Source organism: Acanthochromis polyacanthus, chromosome 3 (assembly GCF_021347895.1).
Source record: "Acanthochromis polyacanthus isolate Apoly-LR-REF ecotype Palm Island chromosome 3, KAUST_Apoly_ChrSc, whole genome shotgun sequence".
NCBI lineage: Eukaryota > Metazoa > Chordata > Actinopteri > Pomacentridae > Acanthochromis > Acanthochromis polyacanthus.
This window is the reverse complement of record NC_067115.1, coordinates 37,476,004-37,496,588: the sequence shown is the minus strand read 5'-3', so window position 1 is coordinate 37,496,588 and position 20,585 is coordinate 37,476,004. Positions and strand designations below refer to the sequence as shown.

General features: G+C 43.0%; 1 long non-coding RNA gene across 1 annotated transcript; it reads left to right on the top strand.

The window, feature by feature from the left end:
* The first annotated feature begins 3,613 nt into the window (after window positions 1-3,613).
* Window positions 3,614-5,786, top strand: LOC127533244 (uncharacterized). The gene is made up of 2 exons (XR_007941029.1): window positions 3,614-3,852; window positions 4,360-5,786. It is a non-coding gene; the product is annotated as an uncharacterized LOC127533244 (long non-coding RNA).
* The last annotated feature ends 14,799 nt before the right edge of the window (window positions 5,787-20,585 follow it).

The following is a 20,585-nucleotide window of genomic DNA, read 5'->3' as shown; positions in this document are numbered from 1 at the left end:
CCCAGCAGAAGGCCATCAAACTCTCCTGTAATGTATAGTGGATACATCAGAGTATTTTAAAGGAGAGAGACAAGAGAATTCTATTGTGAAAATCTTTATGCTGCTGACCACACTGCAGTCTGTTGCTCAGGTTAGACTCTCCATAAATCCTGGAGTCATGAACAGACCCAGACCACGTGGCCTCCACATTAGAAATGATGTATGCAGCATCACATATGATCTGGACAGTGCAGAGAATGACAGATGTTGAACTATGATGCAGTCTTTAACATTTAGAAACAGTAGTCAGTCTACCTGTAGCCTACCTGCACATTTATGCTGTGAATGGACTTCCTATTCAAGATGTGAGGGAGCTGTGATGGGGATGTGTGTGCATCTATGCAGCCAATCACACTGGGAAATCCTAAAAGAAATTCAAATGACTAATCCCAGTCTGAGGTTGCAGCACAATGTCATGAACAGAATATGATTTAAAATGAATTTAACATATGTCTACATCGTTCACCTGCAAACCCGTCGAATTCCTCCTTGATGCTGTGACAGGTTTGTATCCAGGAAAACCACAATGATGAGTTAAAGCCGTTTCAGTATCAGGAACACTTTTCTGACTGTCCTGCATACAGCTGTCTTACTGTAGTGCTCTGCATCTCTGACATCATATAAAAACTTCCATTTGCAAAGAACCGCAGCGCAACACACAATATCTGCTGGATGTGAGAGCATGACTACGGCTAGTAATGTAAATGTAAGGACGGATTAGGTTGTTTATGTAGATTATGGACTTCAAACGATTACGAAACGGTACCGCTCAAACTGATAATTGTCCGGAAATGTGAGAACATTTATGCGCGGTCTGATAACAATCTACCGACGAATATTTAATTATCTGTGCAGTAATGCTGCTCCTTTATCCACTGGATTGTTAATGAAAGCTGTTCTACGCCAAAACTCGCTTGCTTACTGACTGAATGAATGAGGAAATAAAACAGCTAGTGTGGCTGAAAGTCAGCGGAGACAGAGAGAAACTCGAGGTTTTCTCAGATAAACCTGCTGCCAACCAGGTTAGAGTCATACAGTCTGTTACTGCGGTAACTGACCGACAGTTTAAGTTACCCCTCTTTGTGAAACAGGCTAGAGTTACCCCTCTTTCTCAGGGTTGAGTTATCTCGCTTCGTGAAACGGAAAACTCTGAGTTTCCCTCATTTCAGGGTTAAGAAACTCAGAGTTTTCAGTGAACCTGCTTCGTGAAACAGGCCCCCGCTGTACACATATGTGGACATGTTTTTGTTTTTTGATTTTTTTCCCCAAAAAAGGCATATTGTTAATACTAATAATAATACTAACATTAGTACTTCTACTACTACTGCTACTACTACAAATAATAAAAATGATAGTAATTACATTGTAAATCTAGTAATATATATATATATATATATATATATATATATATATATATATATAGTAAATGTAATAAACACAATAATCAGATATTACATATTATCCAGTTATTATATTTATTGGTTACTCCTTATCACAAGTAAGTAGAAAAAAACTAAAATGCAAACCAAAAACAAAGCTCGGGTCTTAGGAGGTTATGTTTGTGATATTAAAGAAGAAAATTTGAACTTTAACAGCTGTCTTTGATGAAAACTATTGCATTCATTACACTGGCCAACAACATTTTTGCTGACTTACAACTGAGACTTGTTTCTGACTAATTTGAAGGTGCTGAATCCAAAAATCACAATGGTTTTTGCCTAGGACATCAGGTTTTTGCTCTATGGCATAACTGCATATTTATCAAGTACGTATTAAAATCTGATCACTTGGTCATAATGTTCCACACCTAGTGCATGCAACAATCCTGGTACATCATGACAATAAACAAAATCACTCTCAGCTCTGAAATATTGCACAAAATCTCTTTCCCTGCTGCGATAATATGTTACTTTGGTACCATCTTGGAGCAAATTCTTTTCATTCAATCTTGAAGCGAATAGTTCTGATGTTTCTTTTGAAAGACCTAAATCTCGTGTTAAATCATTCAGCTCAGCCTGATTAAAACACTCTGGCTCTTTTGTGCTTGGACTGCATTCTTCAAAATCGACATCACTACCATGTTCGCTATCAGCCGACATAACATCTTGATCTTCATCAAGTGAAGGAAACTCTGTAAAATGTGGCACAGGTACATCATCAGAATGGGGCACAGGGCGAATTGCTGAATTCAGATTTGGGTAGCTTATTTTATGCTTATTTTTCTTGTTATAACCAGAAGTGTTGATGAGGCAAAAGTAGCAATCGTCTATATGATTCTTCGGCTCTCGCCACACCATAGGAATGCCAAATGCTAGTTTCTCCCTCTTTCCCTTGGTCCATTGTCTCAAATTTTCAATGCAAGGCTTGCACACTTTATGTGGTGCCCAAGACTTGTCCTGGTCTCCAAGTTTGACCTTAAAGTAAGCCAAGTAGGCTCACTTCACAAAGTCACCAATATTCGCCCTTTGAGATGGTACAGTAAAATTTCCACAGATATAACAAAATGCATCTGGAGTATTCACACACTTTCTACGAGCAGTAGCCATGCTTGACTTTCAATCTGAAACACAACAGGAAATTTAATTAATTCGGGTTTAAGTTGGCATTTTCCCAATTAAACATGATGGGTGTGGCAGCCACCGATACTACAAGTTCAAATGCCACAGAAAAAAAACGTGACGTGATAGGTAAAAACTGATGTCATTTCTGAAATCAGGACCCCAAAATTAGGTAAAAACAGGTGTTAGTTTTCAGTCAGCAGAAAAAAAGTTAAAAATTTGTTGGGCAGTGTTAATATTACATGGGGTGCCGTCAAAGCAGCTCATGCAAGTAAGGTGTAGGACTTTTACCTTCCATAATATTGAGGCTGCATGACTGCATGAGCGTCCTAGTCCAGCGATGCAGGAGCATCCCATCGTCTCCACCGCACCACTACTGCTAACTAGCACCCACGGCAAGTGTCTCGTTCTGCTGGCCTGGCTCGGGTTCAAGTCTGCTTTTAAAAACACATACTCATCTTCCGTGTGCAACAACACACGACCAACTTTGCCACTATGAAGGTACTGGTACGCCTCGGTGCTCTTATAATTCTTCATAGCAGCACCATCGACACTCAGGGATAGCACAAAATAGTTAAAAATGTCCCCATATGAAATCTCCGGCCACTTTCTTATGTCATCTACCCACACTGACATGGTCGACGGATGAGGGAACGCAAGACCGTCCGTTCTCCTGATAAAATTTGAAGTTTGTTCCCCTTTCAGAGGCCCTGGTGTCGCATTTGTTGACATTTTGCTGCTTAAAATCTGCAGAGCCTTTTAGCGGAAAGGATTTAACGGAAGTGTGAAGACAAAATGCGGAACTACGAAGAATTAAAAGTGGGCGGGGCGAAATAAGGTCAATAAAGCTGGGCAATGGGGTTTTTTTGTTTGTTTGTTTTTTTTTAAATTTATTTCGGTTGTCAGTTTCAATGCAAATAACAGAAAAAAGTGTTATACACTCAATTCAACAAACAAAACAAAAACAAGTGCAAACAGACAAGGGGGTTACACATCAGTGTTGAGTTCATACAATAGGTCATAAACATTTTCATATCTATTCATATATTTTAGGGCTTTTATATAGTTCAAAGCCGGGCAATGGTTACTCACAGAGCTCTAGAGATAGTAAGAGTTGCGACACTTCCATAGGGTCCCGTTGTACGCTTTCTTCCAGTCTACTTCCGGGTTGTGGAGGCTTGTTTAGTTCCAAGCACCGCTTCGACACTGACAGCCACCGTTCATTTGCACTGCAGGTCGTTGAGTATATGTGGAGGTAAGTTGATGAAATGCCTACCTCTTTTGAATTGTCAACTGCCTATATTTTATCAGAGGCTCTTTATGATGCATATGCTGAGCTTTATTTGTATTTGCGCAGCGTAATTATATATATTTTTTATCTTGGTAGACGACCGAATTTCTGCTACTTTTTTTTTAGCTCGACTCTGCTGTTAGTTGTGAAGTTATCTCCAGGGATATATTGACGGATTAATTGCTGATGAGTCGCTACCTCTTTTTAATTTTAACGTCTTTATATTATATCAGAAGCCCTTTGTGGTGCATACATTTATCTGTATTTGTGAATATTAGCAGATGACCGACTTTCAGGCATGGCCATGTGCTTGTTAGCTCTTCTTTGAAAGCTACCTAGCTACATCGCTACCTCTTTTTAATTGTCAAGACTACGTCCTTTATATGAGACCCTTTATAATGCATAAACTTATACTTGTAAGTATTTAACAAATATATTTATTAATATCTATCGTATCTATCTATCCTCCAGTATCCCGAGAGCCCTCACTGAAGACACGAAGACCCTCATTGTTTCTCCCATTGTCAATAAAAACATACTATTTCATTCATCAAAGCATAATGAGTTGTTATTCTTGAATATATATTTTGTGTATGTCTTAAAATGGTTATAGTGAGTCAACTCCTGCCTCATCAGAAGTGGCTGGACACTATCTGCTGAATGGACTGTTGTTACTCTGCTTTTCAATAACTCCCAGACGACGGGTAAGTGAATCAGAGAAATATAGACATTGTCTGGAAATACAATAATCCAGCTGGGCAAAAATTAACATCTTCAATCATCTTACATTTCTGTGTAAAATGCTATGCTAATACGAATGTGAAACATTCCCTCCAAAACCCCAAAAGTGTCTTTAATATGTCACCTTACGGCTCAAAATGTAAAACTGACATTTACATACATACTCCAATGAATTAATAATCGTGAAATCGCCGCTCTCAGTCCCATAGAAGGAAATGACATCGCTGCCTGTTTGGAACTATTCAGGCTTACATGAACCACGTGACCGCCCCGCTGCGAGAGCATGAGTGTCGCAACTCTTACTATCTCTATGGCTCTGGAACTATTCAGGCTTACATGAACCACGTGACCGCCCCGCTGCGAGAGCATGAGTGTCGCAACTCTTACTATCTCTAAGGCTCTGGTTACTCACCGTTCTCTTGCTTTGACGTCAGGGGCACGCCCCCGTTGGCCTCACTTCCTGTTTACATTTTACCGACAGGTATGGTAGCAGTTGCTGCATCGTTTGCTCTTTGTTTAAGGCTGTTTTCGTGTGTTGTGGTTATAGTAGCCATTTATTATTCTCATAGAGTCACCGTGGTGCGTCAGAAGTGAGCCGCATGCAGGCTGCGTTTTGTGTGTGTTTCCAGTCCGACCTGTCAGCCGCTCGTGGCCCGTTACCGCTAGGTCCTTTATGCTTGCTATCGTGTGCTGTGGTTATATTGCATGCATATAACCGCTTGTCATTTTAGGCTGTTATTTTGGCTGCGGGTTGTTGCCTGTTCTGTCCTTCTGGACCGATGCACTGACCCGCGTGGCCGCCGTTTGTAGTGATGGCTGATCGAGGCTTTGTTGAAGCTTCGACACTTCATTCAAAACATGGTTCATTACTCGAGGCTTCAATGACACACAGTGCTCCAGTAGGACATCTAGTGGTCAATAAAATGAAATGCAATTGAGACGTGGTAATTGGTTCATGGATTGTTTTGGATTTGATAGGCCATGTACACATTGGTATTTAACTGCACTAGATGATTGTATAGGTTCTCGCCGAGAACAACAACAACAATAATAATAATTATTATTATTGAAGAGCATGTTTCTTATTTGCCATGTCTGTAACCCTATGTACTTTTCACTTATATTCTGTGTGATTAAACATTTAAATGGTGCTGATACATTCATGAAATGTGCTCTATAAATGCAGACTGTTGTTATTTTCAGATGGGGCTGGTGCAAATACAGATTATATTATGGCAATGTCTTGGGGTTCATTGATAAAAGAGGTCAGTAAAGAGGGTGTGCTTGGAAACAGGGTAGTGGTTGTGCTTGGAAACAGGGTAGTGGGTGTGCTTGGGAACAGGGTACTGGGTGTGCTTCTGTAACAATTTATGAATTTTTATTGAGAAATAATAACATGTCAACAGTTTTCGGACTCAAACGGTTCCTCCTTTTGCTCACAATCTCCCCAGCCTTCGAAAAAACACGTTCACAGGGAACAGATGAGGCAGGTGTACACAAGAAATGTTTTGCAACATCATATAGGTTCGGGTAGACACTTTTGTGGGTGGCCCAGTAAGCAAGTGGATCTGCTGTTCTGTCAATTGGAGGATCAGCCAGGTAGCGATTCACCTCAACAATGGCACTGGCTGTGGCGCTTTGGGTTTGCCAGCCTCTATTCGTGTCTTCGTCCAATAAGCTCCAGAGTTGAACTGAAAAATATTTAAGATCATCATCAACACAAACGTCATTAGTCATTCCTTATTCATAACAGACAAAAAAAGTACCTGTGGAAGGTGCTGGTGGTGGTGGAGGATAAGGCTGCTGTGGTGCTTGAGATGTAGATGGTCGTGGTTGCGGTTGCGGTTGCTGCTGCTGCTGCTGCTGCTTGGCATTTTTAATGTTAATTACTGTTGTGCATTCAGTAATTAGTCTTTCTTTGACACCGGCTGCCACTCTCTGATTTGAAAACCCAAAGGTTTTGAAGCGTGGATCAACCAGAGTGGCAACAGCCAGTGAACTGTTTTTTCCTTGTCTTGCAGTCTGTCAGCTAAGCACCTGACAAGGTTCTGTGCAAGGTGTTTTGCCATGGGGGTGATGAGCTGTGAATATACTTGCTCTGTTGTATGTCGCAATACACGGTAGAGGGGGATAACCTTAGAACCTGACACCCGTTTCTCCTCTGACAACTCCACAGTTGCCACCTGGAAGGCAGCCAGCAGCTGAAATGACAGCAAAGTCCATATTATCTGAATGCATATACTGTGTGGTGAACTTCATTTCATTGTTCAGTCTAGTATGATGCTCTGAGTGAGTAAACCCTTCTGCAATGACAATGCAATAAAACAACTAAACAATTTGGATTCTACTATCATTTCTTCTGTGGTTTTAAATTCCATACCTTGATGCATTCCCCTGTGGCTTCATGCTGCTGGTTCGTTAGTGGAGTCAGGTCTGTGCTCAGCGAAGCCAGGGCTAATGCCACCGCATCCCTTTCCTCATAGAGGCGCTGAAACATTTCAAGGGTGCTGTTCCATCTTGTGTCCACTTCCAGTTTCAGCTTTTTGACAGTGCGGCCCAGTTGCTGCTGCATGTGGCTCAGTCTCTCTTTAGCAGTTGTGCTTGTTTTGAAGTAAGTAACTATCCTCCGGCTTGATGCTCTAATTTCATCAATGCCAGGAGTGGCTTCAAGAGAGTTCTTCACCACCAGATTTAAGCAATGTGCAATGCACTTAGACTGCCTCAAATTCAAATTATTGGCAGTGGCATTCATGTTGCTGGCTGAATCTGTCACGATGCATCTAATCTTGTTTCCGAGACCCCACTCTGATATCATTGATGCGATCTCTGCAGCAATGTGGGCTGCTGTGTGGGTCCTCGGAAAAGGCTTGGCCCCCAGAAGAACAGTGGACAGCTGGTCATTTGGACTGATATAGTGGCAGGTGACTGCCAGATAAGAGTCCATATTAATAGATGTCCACATGTCCGAAGTGAGGCTGACAGTCTCAACACCCAGGATCTCTGCCTTGGCTTTCTGTTGCTCCTCCTGGAACTTGGCAGCCACCATCTCCTTGAGCGCCTTTCTGGTTGGTAAACTGTATGTGGGGTCCAGTGTCGCCACAAGTGCTCTAAAACCAGCATCCTCCACTACAGAGAAGGGCTGAGAGTCCTTGACGACGAAGTTGATGAGAGCGTCATCAAGTTCTCTCTTTCTATTGCCTGAAAAAATTCATGAAGATAATACTATACAGTAAGTTACATAAAAAGTACTAAGTGTTATTGAAATGTATCACAGGGCAATGTGAACCAAACTTGCAAGGCAAAAGTAATTCTTTGCGAATGTCATGAATAGGCCTACCTGGGTTACAGGCAACAGCCGGCTCCGGCCTGTTCTCTGGTGCCGGTTCCCTCTCTCTGCCATGCTTGGCCCTTAAATGCCTCAGCATGGACGAGGTGTTGTTACTGTAAGCCAGCCTGGCATCACACAGCATACACTGGACCTGTGAAACAATTGAATACATTCAAGTAATTATATTTTCTACAGCGACAGCATTGTACATGGGGGTTTGCCATGAGTTTTCCGATGTCAATACAGGTGAAATCAAAATAACACTCGAAGTTACCTTATTATCCGGGAGCAACTGAAAATCGTCCCATGCACGGGACCTTTTTCTGGTTGGCTCCTGCTGCGGCTCCATCTATCTAGATATATAGCGCTATATATCTAGCTAGATAGCTTATCTATCTCTCCCTCGCTCTCTCTCTCTGTATATATATATATATATATATGTATATAATATATCTATCTATATGTCTTATTTATATAGCTATATATATATAATATATCTGTCTATATGTCTGATCTATATATAATATATCTACCAATTTATCTATATCTAACGTCAATGGCTATCTATCTATCAATCTAATCTATCTATCGATCTAATCAGTCTAATCTATCTATCGATCTATCTAATCTGTCTAATCTATCTATCTACTATGAAATACACTATCTGACACACTACTAACTCTCAAAGCAACAACAGCAACAAAACCAACCAACCTACTCTGCAAAGAACAATTCAAATGAACCACACTAAATAGGATCTCCTATCCCGGAACACTCTCGATCCCGCCAAGTGATTCACATGACAAACCGAACCAATCAGGTGATTCGAAGCAGTTCAGTGCTTCGAACGTCACTGAAGTGATTCAAATGTCACGAGTCACGTGACCAAACCACGCCTCGGCACAGTGGCTCGAAACGTTTGCTTCATGAGCTACCGCGCATGTGTCGAAGCCTCGGGTGTCAGAGAACCATCACTAGCCGTTTGTCTGGAGTTGTGCTGGCTACGCTGGATCCGATGCAGGAAACGTTGCTGCTTTGCCTTACTGGGTTTAAATAATTAAATAATTATGTTAATCAACAATTCAAAAGTAATGGCTGTTTTTGATTATTTAATTTTCAATAATTTTTTATTTATTGTTACTTTTGTGAGTTTCAAGTGATTTCAGTGAGAATTGTGGGTTTTTCCTTCTTTAACTGAGGGGTACCAACAATTTTGTCCACGTGTGTATGTGTTTGTAGAGTTTAAATTGTTTTCTCCACCAAATTATGAAATGTATGGCAAATGGGGTTAAGATTACTTTGTCTTTCACCCACAGTACAGGTCTGGCTGTCATATTAAAATTGTGAAGAACAGAGAGTTCCGTGAAGAGCAATGCACACCGATGCTGTTTACAGTTTTTTTTGTTTTTTTGTTTTTTTTTTTAATGCAGGGTTTTGTTTCATGCTGGAGTTGCTCTGTGTGTCGTCACTCCCTGTCCAATCAGTGGCCTTCACTCTCTGTCCAATCAGTGGCCTGCACTAGTATCGGGTCGATCGGGTCATGTCAGCTCGCTTGGGACCCCGGCCGAGAAGGTACGGAAAATTATGCCTCTTTCCAGCCACTAGTCCATATGGAAACGCTCGCAAAAAAAGACGAGCGGAGCCGTACCGCGCCAAGTAGACCCTTATGGAAAAATGTGAGTCTGAGTCGTATCTCCAACTCTTTGGTGAGGAACGTATATCAGCTTGTTTTATGCTTAAGGCAATATAGACTGACAGAGCTACGGGATACATAAAAGTTATACTTTCCACCACTATGGCTCACACTGCTTGTACTGGTTAAAATAACAAAACAGCTTAATGATGACAGTTCAAATGCATGAAAGCGACTACGTGAAATTTTAACTGGGACTTTCAATAAAAGGTTGCATGTGCAACTATTTTGGTCGCAGTCTGGAGCCTTGCTAGATCTTGTGCTAATGCTAACAATGTGCACTATTTTCACAATGATATAAGAAGAGGTTGTATCAAGCCCATTTTTGTCACTGATAAGAGATGAAACCAGAGCTAAAAGGAGTGAGCTCCCTCATTTGGATGCACATTTCTTCTGGTCAGACTCCACACCTTTAAGCATGCTTGCTAATGTTATAATGCTAACATGCAATATGTTAAGCAAATACTTCGACTATAAAGCCTTACTCCGCATACATACAGCACAGCGTTGATGCAAGTCCACTATAGAGGAAGGAAGTAGCTGCTGAAATAAAACGTATTTAGTTTAGCCAACCACACCATGGGTTCCTTTCATCATTACCAACGGAGCAAGCAAGCTACTGCACTAACATTCAACTTGGCATGGCCTGTTGAAGTTGCTCACAACTTACAAGCTGTGATCAATAAAAACGCTTTCTTTCAAAATCTACATTGTAACTATGAAGGGTTTTAACTTTTTTTTTTTTTTTTTACCTTAAAGAAAATGTCTGAAGTCTGGACAGAGTTGCTTACATCTGAGAGCCTAAAAGCAAAGCCAAAATGGCCACTGCAGCTCATCTGTAAAAGTCTTTTCTGGTCAAAATAGCAGGAGGTCAAAGGGCGGAGAGTCACCACGAAACATAATTATTTCATTCATTTCCATCATGACCACACGTGTAATAGTGGTCATGATGTAAAAAAAAAGGTTCAGGTTAAACCCAGCTAAATGGGACAACTACGCAACCTGCTGTCGTAAAGGTTATCTTCATAAATAGTAATCGGTAATCCTCAAAGGAACAGACGATTTGTGATGAGGTAACGTGTCTGTAAATGTCCATAGACAAAACAATACTAAGTTTACAACTATGTGGAAGTTTAGCTGGCTTCACTTGGTTAGATGTCCCAGGTTAGATGTTCCAGAATGATTTTGCCACTGTAGCATAACCACTGAAGTGATTGTATTGCACTCGTTAAAATAAAGGGGGACCATCCCAGTTATCCGGGGAAATTATTAATTTAGGCAGAATCTCAAGGAGATTCCTGTTGAAATACAGTTGATCAGTCTGATATCTGAAAGTCTAGAATTCTCGGTTGAATTTGACCTCAGTTCTCACACACAGAAAACGCACAAGACAGTGGATTGGTCTAAGTGAAAACATTTATTAACTATTCTACCAAAACAATAAAGGTGAGCTATGTACAGTGAGAAATGGTGTGCGTGTGTGCGTGCGTGCGTGCGTGCGTGCGTGCGTGCGTGCGTGCGTGCGTGCGTGCGAGCGATTGTATGTGTGCGTGTGCGATTGTATGTGTAGGTGTGTGTGTGTAGATCAGATTCAAATCAGCATATTAAAAGATAAGGATTATGGTGACAGAAAGCCAGATAGCGGACGACCTGACTCAATGAAATGATAATTTGGACTACGATCGAAATGCAAAAAGAAAACGAAGTGGTTGGATTTAAATAATCAAGTGGTTAGTCAATCAGAGTCTCCTCCTGGCCGGGACATACGCGCCTGGACTTCATTGGTTCCGGAGCGTCGTATCGTCATTATGGCAACACATTGATGTCCTGCCGTGGAAGCTCGGTTCGGCACAAGTGGATCTGGACCAGCAGATCTCTGAGACATTGAGCGATGAGCAGAGCTGGTGTCCGGGGTTGGTGAAAAAGTCACTTGATTAAAATGTTGGCTCTAGTTCTACTTTAGCTGGTGTTAGCCAGGTGATGGATGTTGACTGGAGAGCCGCCGCAAAATTTAGAAAAAAAAAACGGAAAACTGGTTCTAATTAGTTCTTGTCAAAAATTACGGATCAAAGACAAAAATAAGTTCAGGCTTGGCGTTGAAAGTGAGCAAAAATGTCTATCTTCAATTACAAAAATGTCCAGAACGAATTGGTGAAAGAAACCAAACTCTGGAATAAAGGAACTTCAGAAGATAAAGAAAAGAACGCGTCTCGAGAGGAAAAATTGAATTGCTCGGCAGCATTTTCGGAGCAAGTAAGAGGGGAAAGAGAGAGAAGAGAGGCATTGTCCGGCTCTTTATCTGGCTGATAGGCCTGGAGGCGTGGATAGAATACTTTGGCGCGATTCTTAGGAATTTGATCCCTCTCCTTTGTCTTCAGGGGAGAGGGGGAATGATGTTGGTCAAAAATGAACTAAAATACAAACGCGATCTGTTTACTCCTCACCATAATCCCGTCAACCAAACTTTAACATAACCCTGATTATACATGCTAGCAAATACGTGGGTTATTTAATTCATTCAAACTATATGTGAATGTGCTCTAGATACTAAAAATATGTGTCACAGTGAAGATATGATAACATGTCACACATATGGTAATGAATAGCACAAATTTCACCTTTCACATTCTTAATGGGAAATAAATTCAGAGGTTAATAATGACATTCATTCCGAAATCAACGTATCCTCCAACGTCAGTAAGGGGCACAGTGGGACTGTGGAAGAAATTGAATTAAACAAACCATTTAATAATTCCATGTTAATATAACCTACAGATATTAATTTTGAGTATGTGATAGAGACAGTGTGTTACTTTGGTAAACATGGAAAGACAAAATACATCTCAGAAATATGAATTTTGAGTATGTTTTGTTTCAGTTAAAAGTTGGTACCAATCTCAAACCAGTTCTCCATGTGGGTCGTAAAATTTTCACCACCAGTTCTTATCAGATCCTGCTAAAGGGGAGGCAACATGGCATTCCTGGGTGAAGGAAGGTTAGGTCTGGATGAGTGTTGATTAAAAGAAAACATTCACAGCATAAAGTGAGAGTCACTGTCTTTCAAATGGTTCTTCCAAGGTGTTAATGTTCTGCAGGGAACTCCATCCATCTGCAGGAGGTCTGAGAGTCCTTTACTGTAAATGAAAGCACACAAAGAAATACATGTGCGCCAATTTTCCTCCAGAAACTGGGGGTTGTTGTGGCAAGAATCGGATGTCCTGCTGTAATTCAACCTTGGCATTAATGGTGTTTTTCTGTTGGGAGAGGAGAGAATTCTGGACCTGTCTAGTGTCCAAAATGACAGTTTGATTCGGGTCCTAGGCCCCCATCCTAAGAGACTGTGTTCATATCTAGGTTGTCATCTCCTCTGGAATTCCAAAGACCAAGCGTGTACGCTACACCATGTTTTTTTTTAAGTTGACCATAGGGTGTTATGTGTTTTATCATTAGTAAAAATAGTAGCTAGCAATCATTAACATGATGCCGTCTTTCCAGACAGTGCATACTCTGTTCACCACATGACATGACGATTCACTCTATCATCCTTTGTTATGAATGCAGGTATGTTACAGCATGTCCCTCTTTAATGTGATCTTTGAAATATGTGAATGAGTTACATTTGCCTGTTGTTCCCGAAATGTGTTTTGTACTATATTGCTTATTTCTAAATTTGTGAAATACTGAAAAAAAAGGGTAACAGTCCAGTGTAAATTCATCTATCCATCCATTCTCTATACACCGCTTTATCCTCACTAGGGTCGCGGGGGGTGTTGCAGCCTATCCCAGCTGACTTGGGCGAAGGCAGGGGACACCCTGGACAGGTCATCAGCCTGTCGCAGAGCTCCATATACAGACAAACACACATTCACACCTACGGGCAATTTAGAGTATCCAATTAACCTCAGCATATTTTTGGACTGTGGGAGGAAGCTGGAGTGCCCGGAGAAAACCCATGCATGCACAGGGAGAACATGCAAACTCCATGCAGAAAGATCCCAGGCCGGGATTTGAACCGGGGATCTTCTTGCTGTAAGATGAAAGTGCTAACCACTACACCACTGTGCAGCCCTTGTTTTAAATCAGTTAACGCAAAATTTAAGTTTGAATTCTGTACAATTTTAAGTTGGACTAACTAAAAATGTAGTTATTTCTGTCACAGTTCCGCTCCTCTGTCCTGTCTGTCTGTCTGTCTGGTTGTCTCCCATCCTCTCCTCTGCCCTGTCTCTGTCTGGTTGTCTCCCGTCCGCTCCTCTGCCCTGGTTGTCTCCCATCCGCTCCTCTGCCCTGTCTCTTCCCCTACAGCTCGGTGCCTGAGTGGAGTCTAGCTTCTCAGCTGACTCCACTCAGGTAATCAACTACCTGCACGGCTCCCGGACAGCTGACGATCATTCACTAACGACTCACCTCTGCAATAAAGACCGGCTCAGCCTTCCACTCCCTGCCAGAGTATTGAACCTGAAACCATGCAGTTTGGTTTGCTCTCTAGCCTTTGACATTTTCTGTTTGAGTTCCTGCCTTATTTTAACCTTGTTTTTCTCCTGCCTTCACGCAGCCAGCTGTCCGGGAACCCCACTCCTGCCTGGTCCCCCACTCTTGCCTGGAACCCCCACTCTTGCCTGGAACCCCCACTCCTGCCTGGATTCCCCACTCCTGCCTGGATTCCCCACTCTTGCCTGGACCCCCATTCCTGCCTGGATTCCCCACTCCTGCCTGGACCCCCACTCCCGCCTGGACCCCCCCACTCTTGCCTGGACCCCCACTCCTGCCCAGAACCCCCGCTCCTACACCCTGGCTTTCTCCATCCGCCATTATTCATCCCCTCCAATAAAATCATTCTGCATCTCCTCAGGTCTTGGATGAGTGGCTCTCTGCTCGGGTCCACCAACTCAGATACGTGACAGAATACTCTGGCCAAACATGGACCCGGAGAACTCACCGCCAAGGCCGGACCCGCCCACGCCATTCGACATCAGGCAACTTCACCAAACCTTCCGTCTGCTTACAACCGGTTATCAGAAGATGTGCTCCCAACTCGCCGTCTTAGCCAGCCAGATCTCCCAAGAAGCCCCCGACCCGACCCGGATTCTTCAATACAGCCAAACCTTACAGGATGTTGCCGCCACAAAGGCACAATTAAACCACTTTGTCACCCTGCTCAACCAAGTTTGCTCGTCTCCAGCCCAGCCCGAACCATTTTCCCTTCCACCTGTGCCACCAGCCCCGGACCCTGCCGACACCCAGTCCCTAACCCAAGACACGCCCATAGACTTCTTCTCCTCCTGCGAGGAGCACAGCATTTTTTTCAACGTGCTATACGAGTTGTGGGAAAAGTGGAGGGAAGACCCCCAAGACTCGAGCATAATCCTGGGCCGGAAACTAGCAGGCCAGCGACCCGGATTGGCCGACCACTTACCTGCTTACATGCAGGAATTCTTGAGTGCTCCTCTGAGTGACCCGCCTGCTGACTCCCCTAGCAGCCAACCGGGCCCTGGCTCTCTGCCGCCCATGGAACCACCTGTCAAGCGGCCTGGCCGTCAAAGACGCAAAGCCAGGAGGCACCATGACCCCCCCGGCTTCCGCTACGGCCCCGGAGGAGTTCCCGGCTCCGCCTCCAGTCCCCGCGGAGGTCGACGACGCTCCGCCTCCAGTCCCCGCGGAGGTCGACGACGCTCCGCCTCCAGTCCCCGCGGAGGTCGACGACGCTCCGCCTCCAGTCCCCGCGACCTCAGCGGCCTTAGAAGGCCATAAAGCCTTCCCTGAGCCCCTTAGGAGGCTCTGCGCCGCCCCCGGAGGGGCCCCTGGATCCTGCGCCGCCCCCGGAGGGGCCCCTGGATCCTGCGCCGCCTCCGCTCCCTGAGGAGGCCGTCGACGCCCCGCCTCCGCTCCCTGGAGCCTCGGCGGTTTTGGAGGGGCCTGGGGTCTCCCCCAAGTCCATGAAGAGGCCTTGCGCTTCCCATCCTGCTCCGCCCCCGGAGGACCCACCGGACCCGGCTCCGCCCCCGGAGGACCCACCGGACCCAGCTCTGCCCCCAGTCCAGCCTCCAGCCCGGCCCCTCTGCCCTGTCCGGCTCCCGGGCCGTCCGCCGGAGCGGCCCCTCTGCCCTGTCCGGCCCCGGAGCCGTCCGCCGGAGCGGCCCCTCTGCCCTGTCCGGCCCCGGAGCCGTCCGCCGGAGCGGCCCCTCTGCCCTGTCCGGCCCCGGAGCCGTCCGCCGGAGCGGCCCCTCTGCCCTGTCCGGCCCCGGAGCCGTCCGCCGGAGCGGCCCCTCTGCCCTGTCCGGCCCCGGAGCCGTCCGCCGGACCCCTACTCCTGCCTGGAACCCCTACTCCTGCCTGGAACCCCTACTCCTGCCCGGACCCCCACTCCTGCCCAGAACCCCCGCTCCTACACCCTGGCTTTCTCCATCCGCCATTATTCATCCCCTCCAATAAAATCATTCTGCATCTCCTCAGGTCTTGGATGAGTGGCTCTCTGCTCGGGTCCACCAACTCAGATACGTGACAATTTCAACACAACTCATCAAAACAATGTTCGCAACTTCGATCTGCATTAATAAATTGTGATTTTATCTTGTAACAATGCATTTAATTAAGTGGTGGTAACAGGTTGTCTGAATTAGTTTCAGTAGTGCAGTGGATAAAGGGTTATAACACTGCAGGTCCAGTCTTCTGGAATTATTATTTTACATTGTATATATACTAAATCAGGAACGGTATGACATTTTATTGAACCAGCATTTACCTCAAACTGTGATACCCTGTCTTTCACATCCACCTGCACTCGTATTACTCACTTTAAATGTTACACTGAGCCCATTCAACGGAGATACAGTAATAGCATCATCGTCTGAATCTGAGCCTCTGCACAGCATAAAGTCAGCCCTCTGTGGTTTAAATGTGTCATGGGACATCGTGCTCTCCGAGTTTCCAGTTTTCAGTCTCATTCAGTTGTTTGAAGACGTGCTGGAAGCTTGAAAAAGCTTTTGTGTTGCTTTTATTTTTCTTTCGCTACAAGGTCAAACTGCTGTTCCAACGGCAGAGTATCACAATTTGTGCAAAATGATGAAACACGCATCACATAAGAACAGAGGTAAGATTTAACATGAAAAGAAGTGAATCAGTTTGTGCAGCGCAGGAGAATAAATTAAAACAGTTAACATTCATCATGCTGTGATTATCTCTGCAGAGAAAGAGATATAACTTGATTTCAAAGTATCAAAAAGCAGCAACTCACGTCCAGATGGTCCAGTTGTTCAGTGAAAAGAAGCTTTTTTCTTTTTTTTTTAAATTTTATTTATCGTTTTTTAATTACAAAAAAACAGAAAACAGAGGCCCTCTCTTCAAAAAAATAAAAGATGCAGAGAATTAAATACAAAATGATATAAAAGTTTGAAGGGTTGGGATATTACAAAAAAAAAAACTAAAATGAAATAGAACAGAGAAATATATATTGTAATAAAGTAAAATTTAAATAAATAGAAAATAAATATTAAAATAACAGAAAATAAAGCACACTAGTCTAGAGTCAGGTCGAGTTGGGTCAAGATGTTCAGAAAGGGAGTCCAAGTCAATTCAAAGTCATTGAGTTTCCCTCTGATTGAGTACAGAATTTTCTCAGGAGTACAATATGACAGGAGCTCATTTGCCCAGTGTTTATGGCTGGGGGGTTCCACACTCTTCCATGATGTCAGAATACACTTCCTGGCAGCCGTTGCTGCAAGCAAGATGAAGTATTTCTTAATGGAGTTCATCTTTAGTTGTGCAACGTCACCCAGGAGCCAGATCCTTGGATCTGCCTCAACTGGCTTCCCGCAGACCCGAGCTGTCATAGCAATGACATTACTCCAATATGGTTTCAACCGAACACAACTCCATAACATATGCACAAGAGTACCAATAGATGTATTACACCTTTGACAGAGGTTGGAAGTATCTTTACCCAATTTGCTTAGTCTGTATGGAGTAAAGTATGTTCTATGAATAATGTTAAATTGAATTTGTCTTTGCTTAGTGGACACCAGTTTTGTTTGGGCTGATTTTAGGAGCCTATTCCAATTTTCTTCTGTATAAAAACACCCAAGATCAGACTCCCATTTTGTTTTGGTGGAAGATCCGCCATAAGCTGGCAGGTTGTCCAGTGCAGTTTGATATACAGTCGATATCAAACCTTTGGCCTTACTGCGCCTGGGTTCAAAAAGGCATTTTTCAAATAAAGACTCTTCAGGTTTGTTTGGAAAATTATCTTTGAATTCACTTTTTATCCAACTTCTAATTTGTAAATACTTGAAAAAGTTGCGTTTGTCGATGCCATAAACATCTGTCAATAGAAAAAAGCGAGCAAAATCATTGATATAAAGATGTTTGATAGTTTTTATGCCTTTTCTTACCCAGGTTTGTAATATACCATCTGCAATACCTACTGGGACGTTGGGATTGTTGTTTAGTGGTGAATTCACCAACAGGTTTATGTTTTTCCCTACTAATGAGTGTAGTTGTTGCCAGGCATCAAAAATAGCAAAGATTATTTGGATTGCTATTTACTGTTTTAAGTTTCTTTTTAGAACCCAAAAATGGTATAATTGTTAATGACTTGTCTTGAAGTTCATGCTGTTCTATGGAAAGCCATCTCACTTCATCTGCTTTAGAATGAAACCATAACCACAGCGTACGGAACTGGGCAGCCAAATAATACAGCTTGAAATTAGGAAGATTCAGCCCACCCTTGCAATAAGGTGCTTGTAATGTGAGGAGTTTAACTCTTGCAGTCTTTTTACGCCACAAAAATGTTATTAGTGATTTGTCCAATTCTTTGAAGAAGGACACGGGAACCTTATGTGGAATACAACGAAATAGATAAATAAATTTGGGCAGTAGGTTCATTTTTATTGTATTGATCCTACCAATTAGTGATAGGGGGAGGTCCATCCATCTTTGCAATTCAGTTTTAGATTTAGTTAATAATGAAATATAGTTTGTTTCAAAAACCTTATCACGTGAATTACAAATATTAATACCCAAATATTTAAAGCCCTCAGCACACCACTTAAAAGGTACTGGGAGATTACTCATCTGTTGGTTTGTCATATTAATTGGGAATGCTTCACTCTTTGAATAATTAATTTTATAACCAGATACTGACCTATATTTTCTGAGATTTGTGAACAATGAAGGAAATGACGTGGTGGGTTGCGATATAAACACTAATAAGTCATCTGCATGATTTACAGTCTGTTTTCAAAACCACAGGTTGTAATTACCAAAAAAAAAAACTTCCACAAATGATCCCCCCACAATCCTTCTGTGGTTGTTCTTTAACGTTAGCTAGCTACATGCATGAAAATAAGGTCTAGGCTCATTCACAAGCAAACTTTATGTGAACTTAGACACTACTAGCATTTAATACATTGTTTACAGTCATATTACCGTGTGGGCTAATGCAGTGTAACTGGTGTCTTCCTTTCACGTTTTGCCAGCCACGTGAGTGAGGTCGACTCACTCATACGGCTGGCGTATGAGTGAATCATGGGGGTCTGCTCATATGAGGCGGTCTGCTGATATGAGCAGTCTCCTAAGGTCGTGTTGCTGTTCTATAACCATTATGTCATCGTAGTGCTTTCACAAACACTCGGACACTCGTTATTCGCGTTCTCTGGATTTTCGCTCGTTCCAGCCAGCCATAACCTTTCATATACATATTTTTGAAGTAGATTGTTCAGAACTGGAGTGGCAACTGGGGTGGCAAGACATCTTCTTCAAGGTGCAGATTTTATTTCACAGTGCTTCTCCATTGATGTGAAACTTAAGTTACAAAACAATACAAAAGAATTTACAAAGAAATTTTTTTTCAAAATTAATTTGTAGCTACTCAAAAGAAAAACAATCCCATTGTTTACCAGGCGTAAACTAACGGTGACGTCACCTGTTGGTTTCAACGCCGAGAAAATGAAGCCCGGATTTTGCTACTTCCTGGTCACCATTTTGGATTTTTTTGGAGCCAGTGACGTAAAAAGCGTCATCAAACAGACTGGATCGGAGAGCAACTAGGGGCAGGATTGGCTGAGGACTCTCTTATCCCGCTCACATTTTACCATAGAGGCTTCTGTTGCTGTCTATCAAGTATAGCCATGCCCCCTGGCTCCGCCAACTTTAACGATTTATTTAAAATTCAGTGTTGATTTATTTTAAGATCGGCCACCTGATTTCTCATTTTGACCACGAAAACTAACGGGAAAAAATCCTGAGCTGTAGAACATCAGTCTATCAAATTTTATTTTTTCCAAAAATGAATTGGGGTCTATGGAGAAAAAGCTTTTTGGGGGCAACCCTCGCGGACAGCGTGATATTGCAAGTTTTTGACACTTCCGGGTTGGCTTCAATTCTGGAGCCAGATGCTTCGTCCACTATATATACGGTCTATGGGTAGCACAGCCTCACTTCTCTCTGGAGGCAGTAAACTCTCTACAGTTTAATTTTGGTTCTTTTTGTTGTTCAAGTGTCCCCACTAATTGTGTTATTTTTATTTTCAGAGGCTGAGCACCTGTGGTGGTGTCTGCGGTGGCAGTATCCCTTCCCTGTTTGGCTCGTGAACCCTGGGTTTTTCTGGGGTTTTTTTGGTTTGTCCTTCACATGTGTGCAGTGTCTTTTTCACCTGGTGCCCTTCCCTTGAGATCTACTCCTTCCCCGTTGACACTTTCCACTTCGTAAGCCAGCCTCTACCCTGTTGCACTCCCTTTCCCTGTTTTAGTGTATTTGTTTTAATTAGGATTTTAATTGGTTAATAAACTTTTTGAACTGTAAGTGAACCATGTCTCCTGCCTCGAATGTGTAGCAAACTTGTGCACCTTTAACCCTTGTATGGTGTTCGGGTCTGTGGGACCCGTTTTCATTTTTATATCAAAGAAGAGTAATAGGATAATTTTTTATTTCAAACTCAGATTC